The sequence below is a fragment of the Scyliorhinus torazame genome, chromosome 6 (genome assembly GCF_047496885.1).
Source record: "Scyliorhinus torazame isolate Kashiwa2021f chromosome 6, sScyTor2.1, whole genome shotgun sequence".
Lineage (NCBI taxonomy): Eukaryota > Metazoa > Chordata > Chondrichthyes > Carcharhiniformes > Scyliorhinidae > Scyliorhinus > Scyliorhinus torazame.
The window spans coordinates 6,992,931-7,014,984 of NC_092712.1; positions in this window are offsets into that span (position 1 = coordinate 6,992,931).

Here is a 22,054-nt window from a genome sequence, read left to right on the forward strand (position 1 = left end):
AGTGATGCATATCACCACATCCCCCTTTTTTCGTGTTACATATTTTCTGTACAGTGTTAAAGAAATTTGAACAAAATAGGGAGATAAGTGATGACATGTACAAGTCAGGATGACGATGATTATACAATACCAAATAATATGTATGATTCCAAAGCACATGAACTTATATGGTCGAGTGGCTTTCTTGTTTTGTCGATGAAGTGGTGATGTTGATGGTGGCATGTCCTTGTGAACGGCGTCAGCGTCCCTGTGGTGAAGGAACTAAGAAGCGGTCAAATCACCTCGTTGTCTTATTCGGACTCTTTTTGTTCTGTGCTTGTGATTGCGATATTGATGCAGTATGTCACCCGTGTTGTCCGGCCTGGACTGTTCCTTGTGATTGCGATATTGATGCAGTATGTCATCCGTGTTGTCCGGCCTGGACTGATCCTTGCGATTGCGATATTGATGCAGTATGTCACCCGTGTTGTCCGGCCTGGACTGATCCTTGTGATTGCGATATTGATGCAGTATGTCATCCGTGTTGTCCGGCCTGGACTGTTCCTTGTGATTGCGATATTGATGCAGTATGTCATCCGTGTTGTCCGGCCTGGACTGTTCCTTGTGATTGCGATATTGATGCAGTATGTCATCCGTGTTGTCCGGCCTGGACTGTTCCTTGTGATTGCGATATTGATGCAGTATGTCATCCGTGTTGTCCGGCCTGGACTGATCCTTGTGATTGCGATATTGATGCAGTATGTCATCCGTGTTGTCCGGCCTGGACTGATCCTTGTGATTGCGATATTGATGCAGTATGTCATCCGTGTTGTCCGGCCTGGACTGTTCCTTGTGATTGCGATATTGATGCAGTATGTCATCCGTGTTGTCCGGCCTGGACTGATCCTTGTGATTGCGATATTGATGCAGTATGTCATCCGTGTTGTCCGGCCTGGACTGATCCTTGTGATTGCGATATTGATGCACTATGTCATCCGTGTTGTCCGGCCTGGACTGTTCCTTGTGATTGCGATATTGATGCAGTATGTCATCCGTGTTGTCCGGCCTGGACTGTTCCTTGTGATTGCGATATTGATGCAGTATGTCATCCGTGTTGTCCGGCCTGGACTGATCCTTGTGATTGCGATATTGATGCAGTATGGCATCCGTGTTGTCCGGCCTGGACTGATCCTTGTGATTGCGATATTGATGCAGTATGTCATCCGTGTTGTCCGGCCTGGACTGTTCCTTGTGATTGCGATATTGATGCAGTATGTCATCCGTGTTGTCCGGCCTGGACTGATCCTTGTGATTGCGATATTGATGCAGTATGGCATCCGTGTTGTCCGGCCTGGACTGTACCTTGTGATTGCGATATTGATGCAGTATGTCACCCGTGTTGTCCAGCCTGGACTGTTCCTTGTGATTGCGATATTGATGCAGTATGTCATCCGTGTTGTCCGGCCTGGACTGATCCTTGTGATTGCGATATTGATGCAGTATGTCATCCGTGTTGTCCGGCCTGGACTGTTCCTTGTGATTGCGATATTGATGCAGTATGTCATCCGTGTTGTCCGGCCTGGACTGATCCTTGTGATTGCGATATTGATGCAGTATGTCATCCGTGTTGTCCGGCCTGGACTGTTCCTTGTGATTGCGATATTGATGCAGTATGTCATCCGTGTTGTCCGGCCTGGACTGTTCCTTGTGATTGCGATATTGATGCAGTATGTCATCCGTGTTGTCCGGCCTGGACTGATCCTTGTGATTGCGATATTGATGCAGTATGTCATCCGTGTTGTCCGGCCTGGACTGTTCCTTGTGATTGCGATATTGATGCAGTATGTCATCCGTGTTGTCCGGCCTGGAATGTTCCTTATATTGATGCAGTATGTCATCCGTGTTGTCCGGCCTGGACTGATCCTTGTGATTGCGATATTGATGCAGTATGTCATCCGTGTTGTCCGGCCTGGACTGTTCCTTGTGATTGCGATATTGATACAGTATGTCATCCGTGTTGTCCGGCCTGGACTGTTCCTTGTGATTGCGATATTGATGCCGTATGTCATCCGTGTTGTCCAGCCTGGACTGATCCTTGTGATTGCGATATTGATGCAGTATGTCATCCGTGTTGTCCAGCCTGGACTGATCCTTGTGATTGCGATATTGATGCAGTATGTCATCCGTGTTGTCCGGCCTGGACTGTTCCTTGTGATTGCGATATTGATGCCGTATGTCATCCGTGTTGTCCGGCCTGGACTGATCCTTGTGATTGCGATATTGATGCAGTATGTCATCCGTGTTGTCCGGCCTGGACTGTTCCTTGTGATTGCGATATTGATGCAGTATGTCATCCGTGTTGTCCGGCCTGGACTGATCCTTGTGATTGCGATATTGATGCAGTATGTCATCCGTGTTGTCCGGCCTGGACTGTTCTTTGTGATTGCGATATTGATGCAGTATGGCATCCGTGTTGTCCGGCCTGGACTGTTCCTTGTGATTGCGATATTGATGCCGTATGTCATCCGTGTTGTCCAGCCTGGACTGATCCTTGTGATTGCGATATTGATGCAGTATGTCATCCGTGTTGTCCGGCCTGGACTGTTCCTTGTGATTGCGATATTGATGCAGTATGTCATCCGTGTTGTCCGGCCTGGACTGATCCTTGTGATTGCGATATTGATACAGTATGTCATCCGTGTTGTCCGGCCTGGACTGATCCTTGTGATTGCGATATTGATGCAGTATGTCATCCGTGTTGTCCGGCCTGGACTGATCCTTGTGATTGCGATATTGATACAGTATGTCATCCGTGTTGTCCGGCCTGGACTGTTCCTTGTGATTGCGATATTGATGCAGTATGTCATCCGTGTTGTCCGGCCTGGACTGTTCCTTGTGATTGCGATATTGATGCAGTATGTCATCCGTGTTGTCCAGCCTGGACTGATCCTTGTGATTGCGATATTGATGCAGTATGTCATCCGTGTTGTCCAGCCTGGACTGTTCCTTGTGATTGCGATATTGATGCAGTATGTCATCCGTGTTGTCCAGCCTGGACTGATCCTTGTGATTGCGATATTGATGCAGTATGTCATCCGTGTTGTCCAGCCTGGACTGTTCCTTGTGATTGCGATATTGATGCAGTATGTCATCCGTGTTGTCCGGCCTGGACTGATCCTTGTGATTGCGATATTGATGCAGTATGTCATCCGTGTTGTCCGGCCTGGACTGATCCTTGTGATTGCGATATTGATGCAGTATGTCATCCGTGTTGTCCGGCCTGGACTGTTCCTTGTGATTGCGATATTGATGCAGTATGTCATCCGTGTTGTCCGGCCTGGACTGTTCCTTGTGATTGCGATATTGATGCAGTATGTCATCCGTGTTGTCCGGCCTGGACTGTTCCTTGTGATTGCGATATTGATGCAGTATGTCATCCGTGTTGTCCGGCCTGGACTGTTCCTTGTGATTGCGATATTGATGCAGTATGTCATCCGTGTTGTCCGGCCTGGACTGATCCTTGTGATTGCGATATTGATGCAGTATGTCATCCGTGTTGTCCGGCCTGGACTGATCCTTGTGATTGCGATATTGATGCAGTATGTCATCCGTTTTGTCCGGCCTGGACTGATCCTTGTGATTGCGATATTGATGCAGTATGTCATCCGTGTTGTCCGGCCTGGACTGTTCCTTGTGATTGCGATATTGATGCAGTATGTCATCCGTGTTGTCCGGCCTGGACTGTTCCTTGTGATTGCGATATTGATGCAGTATGTCATCCGTTTTGTCCGGCCTGGACTGATCCTTGTGATTGCGATATTGATGCCGTATGTCACCCGTGTTGTCCGGCCTGGACTGATCCTTGTGATTGCGATATTGATGCAGTATGTCATCCGTGTTGTCCGGCCTGGACTGTTCCTTGTGATTGCGATATTGATGCAGTATGTCATCCGTGTTGTCCGGCCTGGACTGATCCTTGTGATTGCGATATTGATGCAGTATGTCATCCGTGTTGTCCGGCCTGGACTGATCCTTGTGATTGCGATATTGATGCAGTATGTCATCCGTGTTGTCCGGCCTGGACTGTTCTTTGTGTTTGCGATATTGATGCAGTATGTCATCCGTGTTGTCCGGCCTGGACTGTTCCTTGTGATTGCGATATTGATGCAGTATGTCATCCGTGTTGTCCGGCCTGGACTGTTCCTTGTGATTGCAATATTGATGCAGTATGTCATCCGTGTTGTCCGGCCTGGACTGTTCCTTGTGATTGCGATATTGATGCAGTATGTCATCCGTGTTGTCCGGCCTGGACAGTTCCTTGTGATTGCGATATTGATGCCGTATGTCATCCGTGTTGTCCGGCCTGGACTGTTCTTTGTGATTGCGATATTGATGCAGTATGTCATCCGTGTTGTCCGGCCTGGACTGTTCCTTGTGATTGCGATATTGATGCCGTATGTCATCCGTGTTGTCCGGCCTGGACTGTTCTTTGTGATTGCGATATTGATGCAGTATGTCATCCGTGTTGTCCAGCCTGGACTGATCCTTGTGATTGCGATATTGATGCAGTATGTCATCCGTGTTGTCCAGCCTGGACTGTTCCTTGTGATTGCGATATTGATGCAGTATGTCATCCGTGTTGTCCGGCCTGGACTGATCCTTGTGATTGCGATATTGATGCAGTATGTCATCCGTGTTGTCCGGCCTGGACTGATCCTTGTGATTGCGATATTGATGCAGTATGTCATCCGTGTTGTCCAGCCTGGACTGATCCTTGTGATTGCGATATTGATGCAGTATGTCAACTGCCTTGAAAGCTGCTTTGCTGGTTTGCAGTGGAGCAAACTTGAATGGGTGAGATGTGCTGTCATGCCAGGGTATGGCTGTACTCTTGCCAGTGTTAGGAGCTGTGTTGTTACGTTGTCCTGCATTTGCAGAGTTGTACCACGTTGTACCAGTCGTTGTCCCAGTGTTGTTGTTTTTGTCGTGCTTGTTGTTGACGTTGTTGCATCTGGTACTCTTCGTGTCGTTGTCTGTGTTGTAGATTTTGTTGTGTTTGTTGCGCTCAATGGCCACCCTCTGTGGATAAGTCGAGTTCTTCACAAAGTTCTCGTGTCAGTGTCCTTTGTGACATCTGCTGTTTCATTGAGCGTGCCGTCTCTGATTCCTCGGTGCTCCCCGTCTGGAGTCATGTCCGGTTCACTGGAATCATCTTTGGCTTGTCGATGCTCCCAGTCCGGAGTCAAAACGTTCAGGAATGCATTTTCTTGTGGAGAGGCTCGAGGGGATGAGGTTTGAATTAACGTGGTGTCACTAGTAGCCTCACTTTGACTGTCGCGTGCCTCTGTACATACCAGCTGAGGTCTGTCAGTCTCGCTGAGATGTCGCACATCTTTTGTATGGGAATTGTGAAGCCTTTGTCACTTGTCACACATACAGTGGGTAGACCTTCAGTGTCTTCCTGTCGGTTAGATGAGCTGGGTAGACTGTCAGAGTCTTCTTCTGCTGGCTCATATAATCTGGATAGACTGTCATAATCTTTATGTTGTTCACGTGAGTGTGGTCGACTGTCATTGTCGTCTTGCTGTGCACTTGAGCGTGGCACTCTTGCAGCGGCTGCTGTTGGTTGCTCAGATAAGGTTGCTAGCTCTTCACGGTCTTGTTCGTGCAAGGACTGCGCTCTGGAGTCTTGCGTTGCTTCCATCGTGGTGTCTGTCAACGAGCACGCTGTGGAGTCTATCATCGCTTTCTGTGTGGAGTCGGGGACTCTTCGTGGCGCGTGGGCCACTGGTGTGGCATCAGACCGCTCTCTGTGGGCTTGTAGCGCTCTCTGTCTCTTGGTGTCAGGCCGCTCTCTGTGGGCTTGTAGCGCTCTCTGACTCTTGGCGTCAGGCCGCTCTCTGTGGGCTTGTACCGCTCTCTGACTCTTGGCATCAGACCGCTCTCTGTGGGCTTGTAGCGCTCTCTGACTCTTGGCGTCAGGCCGCTCTCTGTGGGCTTGTACCTCTCTCTGTCTCTTGGCGTCAGGCCGCTCTCTGTGGGCTTGTAGCGCTCTCTGTCTCTTGGCATCAGACCGCTCTCTGTGGGCTTGTAGCGCTCTCTGTCTCTTGGCATCAGGCCGCTCTCTGTGGGCTTGTACCGCTCTCTGTCTCTTGGCGTCAGGCCGCTCTCTGTGGGCTTGTACCGCTCTCTGTCTCTTGGTATCAGGCCGCTCTCTGTGGGCTTGTACCGCTCTCTGTCTCTTGGCGTCAGGCCGCTCTCTGTGGGATTGTACCGCTCTCTGTGGGCTTGTACCGCTCTCTGTCTCTTGGCGTCAGGCCGCTCTCTGTGGGCTTGTACCGCTCTCTGTCTCTTGGCGTCAGGCCGCTCTCTGTGGGCTTGTACCGCTCTCTGTCTCTTGGCGTCAGGCCGCTCTCTGTGGGATAGTACCGCTCTCTGTCTCTTGGCGTCAGGCCGCTCTCTGTGGGCTTGTACCGCTCTCTGTCTCTTGGCGTCAGGCCGCTCTCTGTGGGATAGTACCGCTCTCTGTCTCTTGGCGTCAGACCGCTCTCTGTGGGCTTGTACCGCTCTCTGTCTCTTGGCGTCAGGCCGCTCTCTGTGGGCTTGTACCGCTCTCTGTCTCTTGGCGTCAGGCCGCTCTCTGTGGGCTTGTACCGCTCTCTGTCTCTTGGTGCCAGGCCGCTCTCTGTGGGCTTGTACCGCTCTCTGTCTCTTGGCGTCAGGCCATTCTCTGTGGGCTTGTACCGCTCTCTGTCTCTTGGCGTCAGTCCGCTCTCTGTGGGATTGTACCGCTCTCTGTCTCTTGGCGTCAGGCCGCTCTCTGTGGGATAGTACCGCTCTCTGTCTCTTGGCGTCAGGCCGCTCTCTGTGGGCTTGTACCGCTCTCTGTCTCTTGGCGTCAGGCCGCTCTCTGTGGGATAGTACCGCTCTCTGTCTCTTGGCGTCAGACCGCTCTCTGTGGGCTTGTACCGCTCTCTGTCTCTTGGCGTCAGGCCGCTCTCTGTGGGCTTGTACCGCTCTCTGTCTCTTGGCGTCAGGCCGCTCTCTGTGGGCTTGTACCGCTCTCTGTCTCTTGGTGCCAGGCCGCTCTCTGTGGGCTTGTACCGCTCTCTGTCTCTTGGCGTCAGGCCATTCTCTGTGGGCTTGTACCGCTCTCTGTCTCTTGGCGTCAGTCCGCTCTCTGTGGGATTGTACCGCTCTCTGTCTCTTGGCGTCAGGCCGCTCTCTGTGGGATAGTACCGCTCTCTGTCTCTTGGCGTCAGTCCGCTCTCTGTGGGATTGTACCGCTCTCTGTCTCTTGGCGTCAGGCCGCTCTCTGTGGGATAGTACCGCTCTCTGTCTCTTGGCGTCAGGCCGCTCTCTGTGGGCTTGTACCGCTCTCTGTCTCTTGGCGTCAGGCCGCTCTCTGTGGGCTTGTACCGCTCTCTGTCTCTTGGCGTCAGTCCGCTCTCTGTGGGATTGTACCGCTCTCTGTCTCTTGGCGTCAGGCCGCTCTCTGTGGGATAGTACTGCTCTCTGTCTCTTGGCGTCAGACCGCTCTCTGTGGGCTTGTACCGCTCTCTGTCTCTTGGCGTCAGGCCGCTCTCTGTGGGCTTGTACCGCTCTCTGTCTCTTGGCGTCAGGCCGCTCTCTGTGGGCTTGTACCGCTCTCTGTCTCTTGGCGTCAGGCCGCTCTCTGTGGGCTTGTACCGCTCTCTGTCTCTTGGCGTCAGGCCGCTCTCTGTCTCGTGGCATCAGGCCGCTCTCTGTGGGCTTGTCCCGCTCTCTGTCTCTTGGCTTCAGGCCGCTCTCTGTGGGCTTGTACCGCTCTCTGTCTCTTGGCGTCAGACCGCTCTCTGTGGGCTTGTACCGCTCTCTGTCTCTTGGCGTCAGGCCGCTCTCTGTCTCTTGGCGTCAGGCCGCTCTCTGTGGGCTTGTACCGCTCTCTGTCTCTTGGCATCAGGCCGCTCTCTGTGGGCTTGTACCGCTCTCTGTCTCTTGGCGTCAGGCCATTCTCTGTGGGCTTGTACCGCTCTCTGTCTCTTGGTGTCAGGCCGCTCTCTGTGGGATTGTACCGCTCTCTGTCTCTTGGCGTCAGGCCGCTCTCTGTGGGATTGTACCGCTCTCTGTCTCTTGGTGTCAGGCCGCTCTCTGTGGGCTTGTACCGCTCTCTGTCTCTTGGCGTCAGGCCGCTCTCTGTGGGCTTGTACCGCTCTCTGTCTCTTGGCGTCAGGTAGCTCTCTGTGGGCTTGTACCGCTCTCTGTCTCTTGGCGTCAGGCCGCTCTCTGTGGGATTGTACCGCTCTCTGACTCTTGGCGTCAGGCCGCTCTCTGTGGGCTTGTACCGCTCTCTGTCTCTTGCCGTCAGGCCGCTCTCTGTGGGATTGTACCGCTCTCTGTCTCTTGGCGTCAGGCCGCTCTCTGTGGGCTTGTACCGCTCTCTGTCTCTTGGCGTGAGGTCGCTCTCTGTGGGCTTGTACCTCTCTCTGTCTCTTGGCGTCAGGTCGCTCTCTGTGGGCTTGTACCGCTCTCTGTCTCTTGGCGTCAGGTCGCTCTCTGTGGGCTTGTACCGCTCTCTGTCTCTTGGCGTCAGGCCGCTCTCTGTGGGCTTGTACCGCGCTCTGTCTCTTGGCGTCAGGCCGCTCTCTGTGGGCTTGTACCGCTCTCTGTCTCTTGGTGTCAGGCCGCTCTCTGTGGGCTTGTACCGCTCTCTGTCTCTTGGCGTCAGGCACTCTCTGTGGGCTTGTACCGCTCTCTGTCTCTTGGCGTCAGGCCGCTTTCTGTGGGCTTGTACCGCGCTCTGTCTCTTGGCGTCAGACCGCTCTCTGTGGGCTTGTACCGCTCTCTGTCTCTTGGCGTCAGACCGCTCTCTGTGGGCTTGTACCGCTCTCTGTCTCTTGGCGTCAGGCCGCTCTCTGTGGGCTTGTACCGCTCTCTGTCTCTTGGTGTCAGGCCGCTCTCTGTGGGATTGTACCGCTCTCTATCTCTTGGTGTCAGGCCACTCTCTGTGGGATTGTACCGCTCTCTGTCTCTTGGTGTCAGGCCGCTCTCTGTGGGCTTGTACCGCTCTCTGTCTCTTGGTGTCAGGCCGCTCTCTGTGGGATTGTACCGCTCTCTATCTCTTGGCGTCAGGCCGCTCTCTGTGGGCTTGTACCGCTCTCTGTCTCTTGGTGTCAGGCCGCTCTCTGTGGGCTTGTACCGCTCTCTGTGTCTTGGCGTCAGGCCGCTCTCTGTGGGCATGTACCGCTCTCTGTCTCTTGGTGTCAGGCCGCACTCTGTGGGATTGTACCGCTCTCTGTCTCTTGGCGTCAGGCCGCTCTCTGTGGGCATGTACCGCTCTCTGTCTCTTGGTGTCAGGCCGCTCTCTGTGGGCTTGTACCGCTCTCTGTCTCTTGGCGTCAGGCCGCTCTCTGTGGGCTTGTACCGCTCTCTGTCTCTTGGCGTCAGGCCGCTCTCTGTGGGCTTGTACCGCTCTCTGTCTCTTGGCGTCAGGCCGCTCTCTGTGGGCATGTACCGCTCTCTGTCTCTTGGCGTCAGGCCGCTCTCTGTGGGCTTGTACCGCTCTCTGTCTCTTGGCGTCAGGCCGCTCTCTGTGGGCTTGTACCGCTCTCTGTCTCTTGTCGTCAGACCGCTCTCTGTGGGCTTGTACCGCTCTCTGTCTCTTGGTGTCAGGCCGCACTCTTTGGACTTGTACCGCTCTCTGTCTCTTGGCGTGAGGTCGCTCTCTGTGGGATTGTACCGCGCTCTGTCTCTTGGAGTCAGGCCGCTCTCTGTGGGATTGTACCGCTCTCTGTCTCTTGGCGTCAGGCCGCTCTCTGTGGGCTTGTACCGCTCTCTGTCTCTTGGCGTCAGGCCGCTCTCTGTGGGCTTGTACCGCTCTCTGTCTCTTGGCGTCAGGCCGCTCTCTGTGGGCTTGTACCGCTCTCTGTCTCTTGGTGTCAGGCCGCTCTCTGTGGGCTTGTACCGCTCTCTGTCTCTTGGCGTCAGGCCGCTCTCTGTGGGCTTGTACCGCTCTCTGCCTCTTGGCGTCAGGCCGCTCTCTGTGGGCTTGTACCGCTCTCTGTCTCTTGGTGTCAGGCCGCTCTCTGTGGGCTTGTACCGCTCTCTGTCTCTTGGCGTCAGGCCGCTCTCTGTGGGCTTGTACCGCTCCCTGTCTCTTGGCGTCAGGTAGCTCTCTGTGGGCTTGTACCGCTCTCTGTCTCTTGGCGTCAGGCCGCTCTCTGTGGGATTGTACCGCTCTCTGACTCTTGGCGTCAGGCCGCTCTCTGTGGGCTTGTACCGCTCTCTGTCTCTTGCCGTCAGGCCGCTCTCTGTGGGATTGTACCGCTCTCTGTCTCTTGGCGTCAGGCCGCTCTCTGTGGGATTGTACCGCTCTCTGTCTCTTGGCGTCAGGCCGCTTTCTGTGGGCTTGTACCGCGCTCTGTCTCTTGGCGTCAGACCGCTCTCTGTGGGCTTGTACCGCTCTCTGTCTCTTGGCGTCAGACCGCTCTCTGTGGGCTTGTACCGCTCTCTGTCTCTTGGCGTCAGGCCGCTCTCTGTGGGCTTGTACCGCTCTCTGTCTCTTGGTGTCAGGCCGCTCTCTGTGGGATTGTACCGCTCTCTGTCTCTTGGTGTCAGGCCGCTCTCTGTGGGCTTGTACCGCTCTCTGTGTCTTGGCGTCAGGCCGCTCTCTGTGGGCATGTACCGCTCTCTGTCTCTTGGTGTCAGGCCGCACTCTGTGGGATTGTACCGCTCTCTGTCTCTTGGCGTCAGGCCGCTCTCTGTGGGCTTGTACCGCTCTCTGTCTCTTGGTGTCAGGCCGCTCTCTGTGGGCTTGTACCGCTCTCTGTCTCTTGGTGTCAGGCCGCTCTCTGTGGGCTTGTACCGCTCTCTGTCTCTTGGCGTCAGGCCGCTCTCTGTGGGCATGTACCGCTCTCTGTCTCTTGGCGTCAGGCCGCTCTCTGTGGGCTTGTACCGCTCTCTGTCTCTTGTCGTCAGACCGCTCTCTGTGGGCTTGTACCGCTCTCTGTCTCTTGTCGTCAGACCGCTCTCTGTGGGCTTGTACCGCTCTCTGTCTCTTGGCGTCAGGCCGCTCTCTGTGGGCTTGTACCGCTCTCTGTCTCTTGGCGTCAGGCCGCTCTCTGTGGGCTTGTACCGCTCTCTGTCTCTTGTCGTCAGACCGCTCTCTGTGGGCTTGTACCGCTCTCTGTCTCTTGGTGTCAGGCCGCACTCTTTGGACTTGTACCGCTCTCTGTCTCTTGGCGTGAGGTCGCTCTCTGTGGGATTGTACCGCGCTCTGTCTCTTGGAGTCAGGCCGCTCTCTGTGGGATTGTACCGCTCTCTGTCTCTTGGCGTCAGGCCGCTCTCTGTGGGCTTGTACCGCTCTCTGTCTCTTGGCGTCAGGCCGCTCTCTGTGGGCTTGTACCGCTCTCTGTCTCTTGGCGTCAGGCCGCTCTCTGTGGGCTTGTACCGCTCTCTGACTCTTGGCGTCAGGCCGCTCTCTGTGGGCTTGTACCGCTCTCTGTCTCTTGGCGTCAGGCCGCTCTCTGTGGGCTTGTACCGCTCTCTGTCTCTTGGTGTCAGGCCGCTCTCTGTGGGAATGCACCGCTCTCTGTCTCGGCGTCAGGCCGCTCTCTGTGGGCTTGTACCGCTCTCTGCCTCTTGGCGTCAGGCCGATCTCTGTGGGCTTGTACCGCTCTCTGTCTCTTGGTGTCAGGCCGCACTCTTTGGACTTGTACCGCTCTCTGTCTCTTGGCGTGAGGTCGCTCTCTGTGGGATTGTACCGCTCTCTGTGGGCTTGTACCGCTCTCTGTCTCTTGGCGTCAGGCCGCTCTCTGTGGGCTTGTACCGCTCTCTGTCTCTTGGCGTCAGGCCGCTCTCTGTGGGCTTGTACCGCTCTCTGTCTCTTGGTGTCAGGCCGCTCTCTGTGGGCTTGTACCGCTCTCTGTCTCTTGGCGTCAGGCCGCTCTCTGTGGGATTGTACCGCTCTCTGTCTCTTGGTGTCAGGCCGCTCTCTGTGGGCTTGTACCGCTCTCTGTCTCTTGGCGTCAGGCCGCTCTCTGTGGGCTTGTACCGCTCTCTGTCTCTTGGCGTCAGGTAGCTCTCTGTGGGCTTGTACCGCTCTCTGTCTCTTGGCGTCAGGCCGCTCTCTGTGGGATTGTACCGCTCTCTGATCTTGGCGTCAGGCCGCTCTCTGTGGGCTTGTACCGCTCTCTGTCTCTTGCCGTCAGGCCGCTCTCTGTGGGATTGTACCGCTCTCTGACTCTTGGCGTCAGGCCGCTCTCTGTGGGATTGTACCGCTCTCTGACTCTTGGTGTCAGGCCGCTCTCTGTGGGATTGTACCGCTCTCTGTCTCTTGGCGTCAGGCCGCTCTCTGTGGGCTTGTACCGCTCTCTGTCTCTTGGCGTCAGGCCGCTCTCTGTGGGATTGTACCACGCTCTGTCTCTTGGCGTCAGGCCGCTCTCTGTGGGCTTGTACCGCTCTCTGTCTCTTGGTGTCAGGCCGCTCTCTGTGGGCTTGTACCGCTCTCTGTCTCTTGGCGTCAGGCACTCTCTGTGGGCTTGTACCGCTCTCTGTCTCTTGGCGTCAGGCCGCTTTCTGTGGGCTTGTACCGCGCTCTGTCTCTTGGCGTCAGACCGCTCTCTGTGGGCTTGTACCGCTCTCTGTCTCTTGGAGTCAGTCCGCTCTCTGTGGGCTTGTACCGCGCTCTGTCTCTTGGAGTCAGTCCGCTCTCTGTGGGCTTGTACCGCGCTCTGTCTCTTGGCGTCAGACCGCTCTCTGTGGGATTGTACCGCTCTCTGTCTCTTGGTGTCAGGCCGCTCTCTGTGGGCTTGTACCGCGCTCTGTCTCTTGGCGTCAGACCGCTCTCTGTGGGATTGTACCGCTCTCTGTCTCTTGGTGTCAGGCCGCTCTCTGTGGGATTGTACCGCTCTCTGTCTCTTGGTGTCAGGCCGCTCTCTGTGGGCTTGTACCGCTCTCTGTGTCTTGGCGTCAGGCCGCTCTCTGTGGGCATGTACCGCTCTCTGTCTCTTGGTGTCAGGCCGCACTCTGTGGGATTGTACCGCTCTCTGTCTCTTGGCGTCAGGCCGCTCTCCGTGGGCATGTACCGCTCTCTGTCTCTTGGTGTCAGGCCGCTCTCTGTGGGCTTGTACCGCTCTCTGTCTCTTGGCGTCAGGCCGCTCTCTGTGGGCATGTACCGCTCTCTGTCTCTTGGCGTCAGGCCGCTCTCTGTGGGCTTGTACCGCTCTCTGTCTCTTGTCGTCAGACCGCTCTCTGTGGGCTTGTACCGCTCTCTGTCTCTTGTCGTCAGACCGCTCTCTGTGGGCTTGTACCGCTCTCTGTCTCTTGGCGTCAGGCCGCTCTCTGTGGGCTTGTACCGCTCTCTGTCTCTTGGCGTCAGGCCGCTCTCTGTGGGCTTGTACCGCTCTCTGTCTCTTGTCGTCAGACCGCTCTCTGTGGGCTTGTACCGCTCTCTGTCTCTTGGTGTCAGGCCGCACTCTTTGGACTTGTACCGCTCTCTGTCTCTTGGCGTGAGGTCGCTCTCTGTGGGATTGTACCGCGCTCTGTCTCTTGGAGTCAGGCCGCTCTCTGTGGGATTGTACCGCTCTCTGTCTCTTGGCGTCAGGCCGCTCTCTGTGGGCTTGTACCGCTCTCTGTCTCTTGGCGTCAGGCCGCTCTCTGTGGGCTTGTACCGCTCTCTGTCTCTTGGCGTCAGGCCGCTCTCTGTGGGCTTGTACCGCTCTCTGACTCTTGGCGTCAGGCCGCTCTCTGTGGGCTTGTACCGCTCTCTGTCTCTTGGCGTCAGGCCGCTCTCTGTGGGCTTGTACCGCTCTCTGTCTCTTGGTGTCAGGCCGCTCTCTGTGGGAATGCACCGCTCTCTGTCTCGGCGTCAGGCCGCTCTCTGTGGGCTTGTACCACTCTCTGCCTCTTGGCGTCAGGCCGATCTCTGTGGGCTTGTACCGCTCTCTGACTCTTGGCGTCAGGCCGCTCTCTGTGGGCTTGTACCGCTCTCTGTCTCTTGGCGTCAGGCCGCTCTCTGTGGGCTTGTACCGCTCTCTGCCTCTTGGCGTCAGGCACTCTCTGTGGACTTGTACCGCTCTCTGTCTCGGCGTCAGGCCGCTCTCTGTGGGCTTGTACCGCTCTCTGCCTCTTGGCGTCAGGCCGATCTCTGTGGGCTTGTACCGCTCTCTGTCTCTTGGCGTCAGGCCGCTCTCTGTGGGCTTGTACCGCTCTCTGTCTCTTGGCGTCAGGCCACTCTCTGTGGGCTTGTACCGCTCCCTGTCTCTTGGCGTCAGGCCGCTCTCTGTGGGCTTGTACCGCTCTCTGTCTCTTGGCGTCAGGCCGCTCTCTGTGGGCTTGTACCGCTCTCTGTCTCTTGGCGTCAGGCCACTCTCTGTGGGCTTGTACCGCTCCCTGTCTCTTGGCGTCAGGCCGCTCTCTGTGGGCTTGTACCGCTCTCTGTCTCTTGGCGTCAGGCCGCTCTCTGTGGGCTTGTACCGCTCTCTGTCTCTTGGCGTCAGGCCGCTCTCTGTGCGCTTGTACCGCTCTCTGTCTCTTGTCGTCAGGCCGCTCTCTGTGGGCTTGTACCGCTCTCTGTCTCTTGGCGTCAGGCCACTCTCTGTGGGCTTGTACCGCTCTCTGTCTCTTGGCGTCAGGCCGCTCTCTGTGAGCTTGTACCGCTCTCTGTCTCTTGGCGTCAGGCCACTCTCTGTGGGCTTGTACCGCTCTCTGTCTCTTGGTGACAGGCCGCTCTCTGTGGGATTGTACCGCTCTCTGTCTCTTGGCGTCAGGCCGCTCTCTGTGGGCTTGTACCGCTCTCTGTCTCTTGGTGACAGGCCGCTCTCTGTGGGATTGTACCGCTGATGCGCTAAGCGTCAAGAACCACAAAGACATGTGAGACTTTAACTCAGGCTTTAATATACTACATGGGAGGCTTACCCGAAACAGACGACCCCAGAAAGAATGGGGGCTGTCCCAGAAGAGGTTCTTATACTGACTCCCGGGGGAGTGGCTAAGGCGGAGCTCTCCGTGGCCAGGTCGGGTTACCTACCAGTGACCGAACCTCTGCAGAGTTACAGTACAATACACAGTATTACAGGGCCACGTTACGCACAACTATTATATACTATGTACAATGGTAGGGAGGTACAGTGGTGTATCACCACATTCACCCCTTGTTTAGAAGGAAGTCCGGGGATGAAAATTTGGAGCAGTGAACAGAGTCCATCAGGAGGTTCCGTGTCGTCAAAGGTCGAGACGAACGATGGGTTTGGTCGATCTCTTTGAACGTCGGAGCTGCGGCGCTGAGGTAGTGTCCGGCGGTATCCGTGCGGTCGGTGGTGCTGGTTCGCGAGGCGGCATGACTTCCCCCACCGCTTCGGCTGGCTCGAGGCGAAACTGCGGGATGACAGCGGCTGGCACGGAGTAGTAACAGGCCGAGGGATCGACGGGAGCAGAGAGGGAGTGGGGTGGAGGTTGCGGGGCGAGGGCGGCAGGGGCCCCAGAGGGGGCCAGGTCCTTGATGGAGACGGTCTCCTCACGCCCGTCGGGGTACGCTATGTACGCGTACTGTGGGTTGGCGTGGAGGAGACGGACTCTCTCCACCAGGGGCTCCGCCTTAGAGGTCCGCACGTGCTTGCGGAGCAGGACGTCTCCCGGGGACAGGAGCCAGGATGGAAGCGATGTCACGGATGCCGATCTCCTGGAGAAGAGAAACATCCGCTCATGAGGGGTAGCATTCGTTGCAGTACACAAAAGAGACCGGATGGAGTGGAGTGCGGCAGGGAGGGCCTCCTGCCAACGGGAGACTGGTAGGCCTTTGGACTTGAGGGCTAGCAGCACGGCCTTCCAAACAGTCGCGTTCTCCCTCTCCACCTGTCCGTTCCCCCGGGGGTTGTAGCTGGTCGTCCTGCTCGAGGCAACGCCCCTGGCGAGCACGTACCGACGCAGCTCCTCGCTCATGAAGGAGGAGCCCCGGTCACTGTGGACGTAATTGGGATAACCGAACAGCATGAAGAGGTCGTGCAACGCTTTGATGACGGTGGCGGAGGTCGTGTCGGGGCAGGGAATGGCGAAGGGGAACCGCGAGTACTCGTCGATGACGTTGAGGAAGTACGTGTTGCGGTTGTGGGTGGGGAGGGGCCCTTTGAAGTCAATGCTGAGACGTTCAAAGGGGCGGGTGGCCTTGATTAGGTGCGCCTTGTCTGGCTTGTAGAATTGCGGCTTGCACTCCGCACAGGCTTGGCAGTCCCTAGTCATGGCCTTGACCTCCTCGACTGAGAAGGGTAGGTTGTGGCCCTTGATGTAGTGGTAGAGCCGCCTGACGCCCGGGTGACAGAGGTCATTATGTAGTGCCCGCAGCCGGTCATCCTGTGCGTTGGCACAAGTACTACGGGACAGGGCATCAGGAGGATCATTGAGCTTACCTGGCCGGTATAAGATAGTATAATTGTAGGTGGAGAGTTCGATCCTCCACCGTAATATCTTATCATTTTTGATTTTACCTCGTTGTTTGTTGTCGAACATGAACGCAACTGATCGTTGGTCAGTAACGAGGGTAAATGGTTTTCCGGCCAGGTAGTGCCTCCAGTGCCGGACGGCTTCCACTATGGCTTGTGCCTCCTTCTCAACAGAGGAGTGGCTGATCTCGGGGCCTTGGAGTGTGCGGGAAAAGAAGGCGATGGGCCTGCCCTCCTGGTTGAGGGTGGCTCCCAGGGCAAAGTCGGAGGCATCGCTCTCGACTTGGAATGGTGCAGACTCGTCTACCGCATGCATGGCGGCTCTGGCGATAGTAGTTTTTAGGAGGTGGAAGGCCTGGCAGGCCTCGGGCGGGAGGGGGAATGAGGGGGAACGGAGGAGGGGTCGGGCCTTGTCAGCGTACTCGGGCACCCACTGGGCATAGTAGGCAAAGAGTCCGAGGCATCGCCTCAGTTCTTTGGGGCAGGTGGGAATAGGGAGTTCGAGAAGGGGGCGCAGACAGTCGGGATCGGGGCTGAGGACACCGTTCTCCACCACGTAGCCGAGTATGGCGAGGCGGGTGGTGCCGAAAACACATTTTGCCTCGTTGTACGTGAGGTTGAGGCGTTTGGCAGTTTGGAGGAATTTCGTGAGGTTGACGTCATGGTCCTGCTGGTTGTGGCCGCAGATGGTGACGTTGTCCAGATACGGGAAGGTAGCCCGCAGTCTGTTTTGGTCCACCATTCGGTCCATCTGCCGTTGGAAGACCGAGACTCCATTGGTGACGCCAAAGGGTAACCTAAGGAAGTGGTAGAGGCGGCCGTCCGCCTCGAAGGCCGTGAAGGTACGGTCCTCCGGGCGGATAGGGAGCTGGTGGTAGGCGGATTTCAAGTCTATGGTGGAGAACACCCGGTACTGTGCAATCTGGTTGACCATGTCAGATATGCGGGGCAGGGGATACGCATCAAGCAGCGTGTACCGGTTGATGGTCTGACTGTAGTCAATGACCATGCGGTGTTTCTCACCAGACTTGACTACCACCACTTGGGCTCGCCAGGGGCTGGTGCTGGGAGCAATGATATTTTCCGAGAGAAGGCGCTTAATCTCCGCTCGAATGAATTGGCGGTCCCCGAAACTGTAACGCCGACTTTTAGTAGCCACGGGCTTGCAGTCGGGGGTGAGATTAGCAAACAGTGAAGGGGGGGGGATCCTGAGCGTGGAGAGACTACAGGTGGGATCCGGGGAGGAATCAGGGAAGAACTGGGGGTTGGAGACCGAGAGGGGGGGGGAGGGGGCCGTTAAAATGCAAGGTGAGGCTGCGCAGGTGGCATTGGAAGTCCAGGCCGAGGAGCGCGGGGGCGCAGAGGTGAGGGAGGACCATGAATTTGAAATCCTGGAACACCGCGCCGTTCACTGAGAGGGTGACGACGCAGTAGCCCGAAACCTCGGCCGACTGGGAGTTGGAGGCCATGAAAATATGCCTGCGCGTGGGTAGTACCTTGAGGGAGCAGCGGCGCACGGTGTCCGGGTGGAGGAAGCTCTCCGTGCTGCCGCTGTCGAAGAGGCAGGTGACAGTGAAACAGTTTACCTGAACCTCCATGGGGGATCTGGCGAGCTGATGCGGCCGGTCCTGGTCGAGGACGATGGATGCGATGGTGGAGCTGTTGGAGAAGGGTGCCGGATCCGGGGAGCGGCCTGTGGGAGAAGGTGGCAGCGCCCAGGCGTCGTAGGCTGCTGCTGGAGGCCAGGTTGCTGTTGGTGGCTGCATCTCCTTTGTTTGCAGCATTTCGGTCCAGTGCGCAGGACCGGAAGTGACGATCGGCGAACCGGAAGTGACGATCGGCGAACCGGGAGTGAAGTGAGCCGGGCCGGGGATGATCAAAGATGGCGGCGCCCTTGCGTCGCACATGTCGAATAGCGAGCCGGGAACGGAGGACGGCGGCACCCAGGAGTAGCAGGCCGCAGTGTTGGACCCCGAGGCAGCAGTGGAGCGGCAGACGTTTGCAAAGTGGCCTTTCTTGCCACAGGCTGAACAGGTAGCATCTCTGGCAGGGCAGCGTTTCCTGGGGTGTTTTGCCTGGCCACAAAAGTAACACTGGGGCCCAGGCATTTTTACTGCTGGAGTGGCTGGGTGGGCCCTGACTTGCAGGGGTTGTTGCTGGGAGGTAGCGGCCACGTAGGGAGCGTGGACAGGAGCATAGGAAGTTCGTGCAGGCGTGTAGGACGCATTATTGTCAAAGGCTGCCTGTTGGGCCTCTGCCATAGTGACTGCCGTGTCCAGAGTCAGGGTAGTTTGTGTCAGAAGGAGTTGGCGAATCGGGACGGAAGCGATGCCAGCTACAAAGGCATCAAGCGCCAGGGCCTCAGTGTTCTGCTCAGCGGAGACTGCTGGCGCGTTGCAGGTGAGCACGAGGGCATGGAGGTCCCGAACAAACACGGATAGGGGTTCACCCGGCTGCTGGTGCCGGGAGGCGAGGCGGTGGCGGGCGTAAATAGAATTAACAGTTCGTGCATACCGGCTTTTGAGCTTCACGATGGCATCGGCGTAGGTCGTTGTTCCCGTGATGAGGTCGAAAAGCCCGTAGTCGAGCCGTGAGCACAGGAGATTGAGTCGGTCAGCGTCCGTTTTGGCGAAGGCGGAGGATGCTTCCAGGTAGGCCTCGAAACACCGGAGCCAGCAGTTGAAAAGGTGATCCGCGCGTGGAGCGTGGGGGTCGGGCGAGAGCTTGTCGGGTTTCAGAGCAGCCTCCATTATAACTGTAGTATATTAAATTGATGCGCTAAGCGTCAAGAACCACAAAGACATGTGAGACTTTAACTCAGGCTTTAATATACTACATGGGAGGCTTACCCGACACAGACGACCCCAGAAAGAATGGGGGCTGTCCCAGAAGAGGTTCTTATACTGACTCCCGGGGGAGTGGCTAAGGCGGAGCTCTCCGTGGCCAGGTCGGGTTACCTACCAGTGACCGAACCTCTGCAGAGTTACAGTACAATACACAGTATTACAGGGCCACGTTACGCACAACTATTATATACTATGTACAATGGTAGGGAGGTACAGTGGTGTACCACCACAACCGCTCTCTGTCTTTTGGCGTCAGGCCGCTCTCTGTGGGATTGTACCGCTCTCTGTCTCTTGTCGTCAGGCCGCTCTCTGTGAGCTTGTACCGCTCTCTGTCTCTTGGCGTCAGTCCGCTCTCTGTGGGCTTGCACCGCTCTCTGTCTCTTGGTGTCAGACCGCTCTCTGTGGGCTTGTACCGCTCTCTGTCTCTTGGCGTCAGTCCGCTCTCTGTGGGCTTGTACCGCTCCCTGTCTCTTGGTGTCAGACCGCTCTCTGTGGGCTTGTACCGCTCTCTGTCTCTTGGCATCAGGCCGCTCTCTGTGGGCTTGTACCGCTCTCTGTCTCTTGGTGTCAGGCCGCTCTCTTTGGGCTTGTACCGCTCCCTGTCTCTTGGTGTCAGACAGCTCTCTGTGGGCTTGTACCGCTCTCTGTCTCTTGGCGTCAGGCCGCTCTCTGTGGGCTTGTACCGCTCTCTGTCTCTTGGAGTCAGGCCGCTCTCTGTGGGATTGTACCTCTCTCTGTCTCTTGGCATCAGGCCGCTCTCTGTGGGCTTGTACCGCACTCTGTCTCTTGGCGACAGGCCGCTCTCTGTGGGCTTGTACCTCTCTCTGTCTCTTGGCATCAGGCCGCTCTCTGTGGGCTTGTACCGCACTCTGTCTCTTGGCGTCAGGCCGCTCTCTGTGGGCTTGTACCGCTCTCTGTCTCTTGGCGTCAGGCCGCTCTCTGTGGGCTTGTACCTCTCTCTGTCTCTTGGCATCAGGCCGCTCTCTGTGGGCTTGTACCGCTCTCTGTCTCTTGGCGTCAGGCCGCTCTCTGTGGGCTTGTACCGCTCTCTGTCCCTTGGTGTCAGGCCGCTCTCTGTGGGCTTGTACCGCTCTCTGTCTCTTGGCGTCAGACCGCTCTCTGTGGGATTGTACCGCTCTCTGTCTCTTGGCGTCAGACCGCTCTCTGTGGGCTTGTACCGCTCTCTGTCTCTTGGCGTCAGGCCGCTCTCTGTGGGCTTGTACCGCTCTCTGTCTCTTGGCGTCAGGCCGCTCTCTGTGGGCTTGTACCGCTCTCTGTCTCTTGGCGTCAGGCCGCTCTCTGTGGGCTTGTACCGCACTCTGTCTCTTGGCGTCAGGCCGCTCTCTGTGGGCTTGTACCGCTCTCTGTCTCTTGGCATCAGGCCGCTCTCTGTGGGCTTGTACCGCACTCTGTCTCTTGGCGTCAGGCCGCTCTCTGTGGGCTTGTACCGCTCTCTGTGGGCTTGTACCGCTCTCTGTCTCTTGGCGTCAGACCGCTCTCTGTGGGATTGTACCGCTCTCTGTCTCTTGGCGTCAGGGTGCTCTCTGTGGGCTTGTACCGCTCTCTGTCTCTTGGCGTCAGGCCGCTCTCTGTGGGCTTGTACCGCGCTCTGTCTCTTGGCGTCAGGCCGCTCTCTGTGGGCTTGTACCGCTCTCTGTCTCTTGGCATCAGGCCGCTCTCTGTGGGCTTGTACCGCTCTCTGTCTCTTGGCGTCAGTCCGCTCTCTGTGGGCTTGTACCGCTCTCTGTCTCTTGGCGTCAGACCGCTCTCTGTGGGCTTGTACCGCTCTCTGTCTCTTGGCGTCAGGCCGCTCTGTGTGGGCTTGTACCGCTCTCTGTCTCTTGGCGTCAGGCCGCTCTGTGTGGGCTTGTACCGCTCTCTGTCTCTTGGCGACAGACCGCTCTCTGTGGGCTTGTACCGCTCTCTGCCTCTTGGCGTCAGGCCGCTCTCTGTGGGCTTGTACCGCTCTCTGTCTCTTGGCGTCAGACCGCTCTCTGTGGGCTTGTACCTGTGGCGCACAATGACTCCGTGAGACAAACAGAGTGAAGTCGATGAGGCTTTATTAAGCGTGTCTGTTCCCCAGCAGCCCGATAGTAAACTGGCATGCGGGGGAAGGCACCGGCTTCTTATACTTCGCCTTCAGGGCGGAGTATGAGGTCAACGGCCAACCAGGACCCGGGATCTGTCAGCCAATGACATTAGGGCTTCCAGTCCCACATGACCCCCAATACATACTACCACATTCACCCCTTGTCAAAAATGAACCCGGCGGGGTGATGCTTCGTATGGTGGTAAGGGTTTACAGTACTGGTCCTGGGAGGAGAGAACAGTTACATGGTAGGACCGTATTGGACAGTATCGTCCTGTTACAACTATTTACAGAGGAGATATGAAAACAAAATATTCATTGGACAGTCCATCTTTGTTTTACATCGACGCCACGAGTCGGTCGGGCGGTCTGGTCGTCCGTGTCGATCGCCTCGGCCCCGGCGGTGGTGGTGGTGCTTGTACCAGCGTTGTCGCCTCCGGGAACCGCACGGTTTTAGCTGTCGGTGCAAAGGGGAGGGGGGCTGATCCTCCTGGGAAGGGGGCGGTCGCGGGGTGCGGCGGTGGCAGGAAGGGGGGCGGTTGGATTGATGGTGCCGGGGGGGTGTGCGTGGTGCCGGCGGGCGCCAGATCCCGCAGGGAGACCGTGTCCTGTCGGCCGTCGGGGTACTCCACGTAGGCGTACTGGGGGTTTGCGTGGAGGAGGTGAACCCTTTCGACCAACGGGTCCGCCTTATGTGCCCGCACGTGCTTTCGGAGCAGGATGGG